This window comes from Lactuca sativa, chromosome 3 (assembly GCF_002870075.4).
Source record: "Lactuca sativa cultivar Salinas chromosome 3, Lsat_Salinas_v11, whole genome shotgun sequence".
In the NCBI taxonomy this organism is placed as follows: Eukaryota; Viridiplantae; Streptophyta; class Magnoliopsida; order Asterales; family Asteraceae; genus Lactuca; species Lactuca sativa.
In genome coordinates, this window is record NC_056625.2 from 264,967,420 (window position 1) to 264,973,419 (window position 6,000).

The following is a 6,000-nucleotide window of genomic DNA, read 5'->3' on the forward strand; positions in this document are numbered from 1 at the left end:
GGTACTTCGGGGATCTGCCAAAACCGAACATGCTATTTCCCTTGCAGATCTTCCCAACCTTAATCCCCATGATTGGATTATCTTGCACAACATCCTCCTCACTAACGAAGCTGAATACGGTCCGATCATCGACCACTTCAAGAGGATGCTCGTGTGCTACATCATGGAAGTTGCATTGATGGATCAGGAGATTGCGAGCGTATTTAAGAAGAAACCTACAATATCTCCTGTTGGCTCTGCCAGTGATCTCAACTTAATGCAGATGGGGAAGATTGACCCGAAGAGGAACTCGATCATGTTTACCAGGAACGAAGGCCAGAAATGTCTTTTCGCCTTGGCAGACAAGCATCTCTACACCACTGCCTGTTTAGAACACGTTTTGGGGATCATCCATCGTTGCAAGCAGAACACAGCGGATGATGTTAAGTACTTTGATGATATGATTCAATGGTATATTCGGTTCAGACAGACTATCCTTGCACTTATCTCACGTCTGTTTGATACTACAAAGAAGGTTCCCGCTGCAGGCCCAAGCAAGAAGAAGAAGTAGTCTCGCTCCAATTTGACGCAAAGGGGGAGATTGTTGGGTCGTGTTTTGTATTAAGTATTGCGTCTATTGGGCTCGTCAGCTAGTCCAATATGTATCTCCGGTATGGGCCTGTCCATCCGTGAGTTTTGTAGGGTTTAGTATATATATAGGTGCTTGCATGCATCTTAGAGATAGACGATAGAAATGATTAGAGATTTATCATTCAGAAGTTTATTGTTATCGTTCTTGTAACCCTAGAATCCTCTACAACGGAAGTTCTTAGTCGAGCTCTGCTGATGATTGTTTGTTCTAATCATTCGACATATCTTGATCCATACTTGCGTTATTTACTGTTTTTGTATTCATCGCAATACCTGTTACAAAGATCTAATCGATCTTCAAGTTTGTTTTACAACTTGACACTTAGGATGATCCTTAGGAATGAATGAATGAGAAATAGCTGATTCTTAGGGTAGACCCTTAAGAATAAAGAAGATAATGGGGGTGGGTAATTGGGTTGATTGTTTGATTGTTTAAACATAATAATTATATTATTGTGGGTTGAAAACCCTATGTACTCACCAGGTTTCCCAACCTGACCCACTCAGTTTATTTATATCACAGGTATTGATATGAAGTCACATTACACTGAGAGATTTAAAAGAGATGTAGATCACTAGTGTAAATGAATGTAAGTTCTGTTTATGCTTATGTTTCTGTATTGACGATGACATCCCAAATGTTTTAAAAGTGAATAAAAATATATTTCTTTAGAAATGCTTTGATAACGCGATTATCATGTTTTTCTGGGAACAAATTCCGCAACATTTTTATTAAAAGAGATACTTTGATTTTTATAAAGCATAAACAAAATCGGTCTTTTCTGGCCGTGAAAATGGGGATGTCACACATTCTACTGTTCTGATTGAATATCTGCTTTACTTGATGAGACATATGATATGTTTTATAATTATCCAAGACTTTCTACAAGTCAAGGTTAATTTCTCCAGTATGATGTGAGACACATTAATATCATCATAATTATACTTCTATTAAAGCATCATGATCATACTGATTGGCTTGCAGAGTTTGTTCAGGTATGAGATCTTTCGCTATATATAACTTCTATTTATCCTTAAGGAAGAGCCTCAATGTATTATATAAGTTATATAAATCATAACCATCAAATATTACTGTCTCTTGAAACTCAACAAGAGAGAGACTTTACAGGGCATAAGAGTATTAACAGTTATTTACATAATTGAGCAAATTAGTATTTTCAATATTAAGGTTGTGTTTGATAAGTGTCTGACCGAGTCTAGTCAGCCATTTTTGGCTGACTCAGTCAACTGAAGGTGTTTGATAATTCAATTTCAGGGTGTCTTTCTCGGAAAGAAACGTCTGAATGGGTTAGAAGATAAAAACTTGCTGAGTGAGAAAGGCATATGCAGTTTCCAAAATTACCCTTGACCTAACGTTCACATTCTTTCTTCTCTTCCAGCAGTGCCTCCATTCTTTCTTCTTCTTTTAGCGCCTCCTTCGTTCGTTCTTTCTTTCTTCTTCTTTCAACGTCGGCAGAAACCTCTTCCTTTCCCACCGATTGAATTGTCCTTAATTTTCTCTCATCAGGTAAGCTTCTACCTTTTTCGTCCTTCTAATCACTTCCTTAATTCTTTCTTCTTATTTTCTGAAACAATTGTTGTTCCATTGTTGTTATGTTGCTGTAATCTTGTTTTATAATTGATTATTGTTGTTCTATTGCTATTATGTTGCTGTTGATGTTGTTGTTTGATGTGATGTTTTTGTTTGCTGTTATGTTGATTGTTGTTGTTTTGTTGTTTTTTAAAGTTCTGATTTTTATTGTTATGTTCCAATTCAACTTCGATTTTTGATGTTATGTTCTTGCTTGTTGTTTGATTTTTTAACATTTTTGTTTTGTTTCTGAGACGAAGAAGATGAAGAACCCGCAAATTAATGAAGAAAATTTGGATTTGGGTATACTTGATTGAAACCGATTAGATGATTTGAGAGGTGAATTGAATTGGGGTTTTGATGAAATGAGAAGTCGGAGTCTGAAATTACTGGGAGTCAAGAAATGTGAAGCCATTACTGAAAGTCAAACTCTTAAAAAAGAAGATACTGTCCTTTTTTTTTTCTAGGCCTTTAATGAAATGTGAATATTAGTTTGAGGGTGTAGAGATGAATTTGACAATTGGCACAATTTTAATATTACAATTCATCACAGTTAATTTTTCATGTGAATTTTAGTTTTTGTGTTTACATACTGAGTTTATATATTCCAATGATTATTAGTTCACTTCTCTTGGTAATTTTTAATGTTTTCGGATCATAAATTGTAGTAGAAAGCTTATTTTTGTCAAAGTTTAATGCTCTGTGTAAAGCAACTTCATCCATCATTGTATACAACATCAGGGTAAAATGGTCATTTTGCATCGATCAACATATTCAGTCAGATGTACAATCAAATAACATGGTTTCTTAATCAGTCAAAATTTATTACTCAGACAGACATTTCTCAGTCAATACTTTCTCAGTTAGCAACTATCAAACGAGACCTAAGTCTTTAAAAATTAATACCTTTTATTGTTTCTAAAACATTAATTTACTAAAGTCTAGGATCCAAGTAACGAAACAAGTAAATGGTAGGTGACCCTTTATCCATCCACGGTAGCGATTACCAATTGCATAAAATATGTAATTCCAAGATAATGGGATCCTGAACAATTATTGCTTATCTTAGCATGTTTGATGCCATCTATGCCTCATACCTCTCATGCGTATGTGCCATTTATCACACAAGATTCCGATCAAGTCTTATTATTTGAAACAACTTGTGGCATTGTAACTAACCAATGACAAGGTGACCCTTACGTCACTAGAAAATACAAAACCACCCCGAACATCATTAGACAACCCTAGTGGTTAGGTGACCAATCACCCACTAAGACCATACAAATGATGCTCAATGCTTTTCAAAAGGATGACAATGACATGCATTTTTAAGAAAAATATTATATATATATATATATATATATATATATATATATATATATATATATATATATATATATATATATATATATATATATATATAATATAGTTATAAAAAACATGGTCTCATGAATATTGCATGCATCCAACAATTCATGTACCCTTTTTGTAAAAATTTATATAACTTGTTTTAAGGTTGTTTAGGTTCCAAATAAAACTTCATTTATATACCATTAGCTGCGATCAATTATAAAATAAAATTCGATTTTAAAGTTTAGTCGTCGACCGGTTAAGAACCGGTCATAGTCTTAATAAAATTTCATTTTATACTTATGATTTGGAGTTTTGGATGAGTTCTAAAATCATAATTTTAAATATCTCTTTAAGAATCAAAATCTTACGGTTTTATGAATTGGTAGAATAAACTCATTTTAATTTATAAACTTAATTTTATGAATCTTATAATAAAAGCCATATTTTAATAAACCAAAAATTGGGTGATGACAATTATGTTTTAAATCTCATTTGACATGTATAAAACATAATATCAACATTTTGCGTTATGTTTAAAACACTAATATCATATATTAAGTTTTGAAATAAAAGTAGTCACTAGTTTTATTATTTTCCGTTATAACGCTATAAACCGACTTTAGTCTTTTTAATAAAACTCCTTATTTGTTATAAAGATATAGAGTTTATATAAAGTCTAAACACTTTTTAAATCATTTCAAATATTTTAAAGTTTGGCTATTTATAAGTTTTACAATAAAACTGTTTTTACCAAAAAATCGATTTTTAACCGGTAACCGGTAAAAACATTTTTATAAATAGTCATTTATAAACATCTTTTTTTACATTTTAAATATTTTTTACTCAAACTGCAACTGATATTATTTTATGTTAAAATGTTATTTGACATGCAAAAACTATTTTCATACATAAAATACAACATATAACAATATAAAATAAACATCACATGCATACATTAAAATGTGTATAAACCATGCCATGTCTAGTAATAATTTATGTAAGCCATCAAAAAAATTATTAAGACTTTTCTAAATGACTTAAGGGATACTTCAAAAGGTCTTCAAGCTCCCACTTGCCAAGATAACTCTTGCTTGCAAAAGAACTTCAAATCTCCATGTTGTAAAGGGTGTAACACTTAAACCATTAAGACTATAACTAAGTCCAAAACCAAGAGTAGAAGCTCATGGTTGGGATTATGGTTTCAAGTGGTTAAATCATCTTCAAAATGATCATTTTTTCATCTTGTTACATTTAAAAAAGAAATACAACTAATCTAACTAATTTATTACAACAAATAAACAAATGAAAAAAATACATATTTATCTATTACATCTTATGAATAAATAAATATCAACCAAACACAACACAAAGGTCCAAATGGCTTGTTTATACACAACAATATATCAAATATAATAACAAACAACTCTTTTTTTTTTCTAAGACAACTTTTTTATAACCAAAATGCATGAAAAATGGTTATGTATAAAAATAAACAATTTTAACAAACAAGTTGACAAAGAAGACAAATATGAACTTTTCTTAACCAAAAGAATTTCATGCTTGTTTTCCAAAAACCAAAGATTATCAAACATAAAAAATCATTATAGCATATAAAAGATGGCTCTGATACGACTGATGAGTTTTGATACAAAATATAAGTTAGTTTTTCATAAAAACAAGCAACGAAAGCTTTAAAAATAACTAGTTTATTTTTGAGTTTATAACAAAACCAAAACATCTAGGATCCATTTATAGAGCTTAGAATGATATTAAAAACAACCATAGAGTGTTTTAGAATGACAACCTTTGGAGTCTTTGAACCCATTTGGTTTTGGGGTGTTAATGAAGATAGAAAGATCAAAGAAGATGATCTTCTCTACAAGTATCCACCATCAAGAATAATGCACTTGGAATGCTAGTTCCTTCTTGTATTATTGAGTATCTTAAGCCTTAAGTACTTAACTTAAATAAACACTAAAGGAGACAACTTAAGGAATTTTTAACCACCAAACTAACTTCAAAAAAGAGAAAGGATGATGGCAGAAGAGAAGCTAGAAGCTACAACTTCTTCATTATGGAGAGAATCCAAGACCAAAAAAACTAGCAAATTTTCTTCATTAAACTCTTATATACACCATGCATGCAAAAGACTACTCCTTATTTTATTCTAAGGTAACACCCTAAAAAGGAAGGCATGGGAGACAAGATATGGAGGTTGACAGGCAATCTCCATGACTCTTGAAAACTTTCGGCCATGTGGTCAAAGTAAGAGACGAAAAGTTAGGCAAGCTTACTAACCATGATACATTAACTCATTAACTTAACCATGGTTAACAAAAGTGTCCAAAACTTGTACATGACTTATTAAATGATACCATATAGTAATAACAAGTTATACTCTTTTTTAATTATTTTTTTCACAAAAC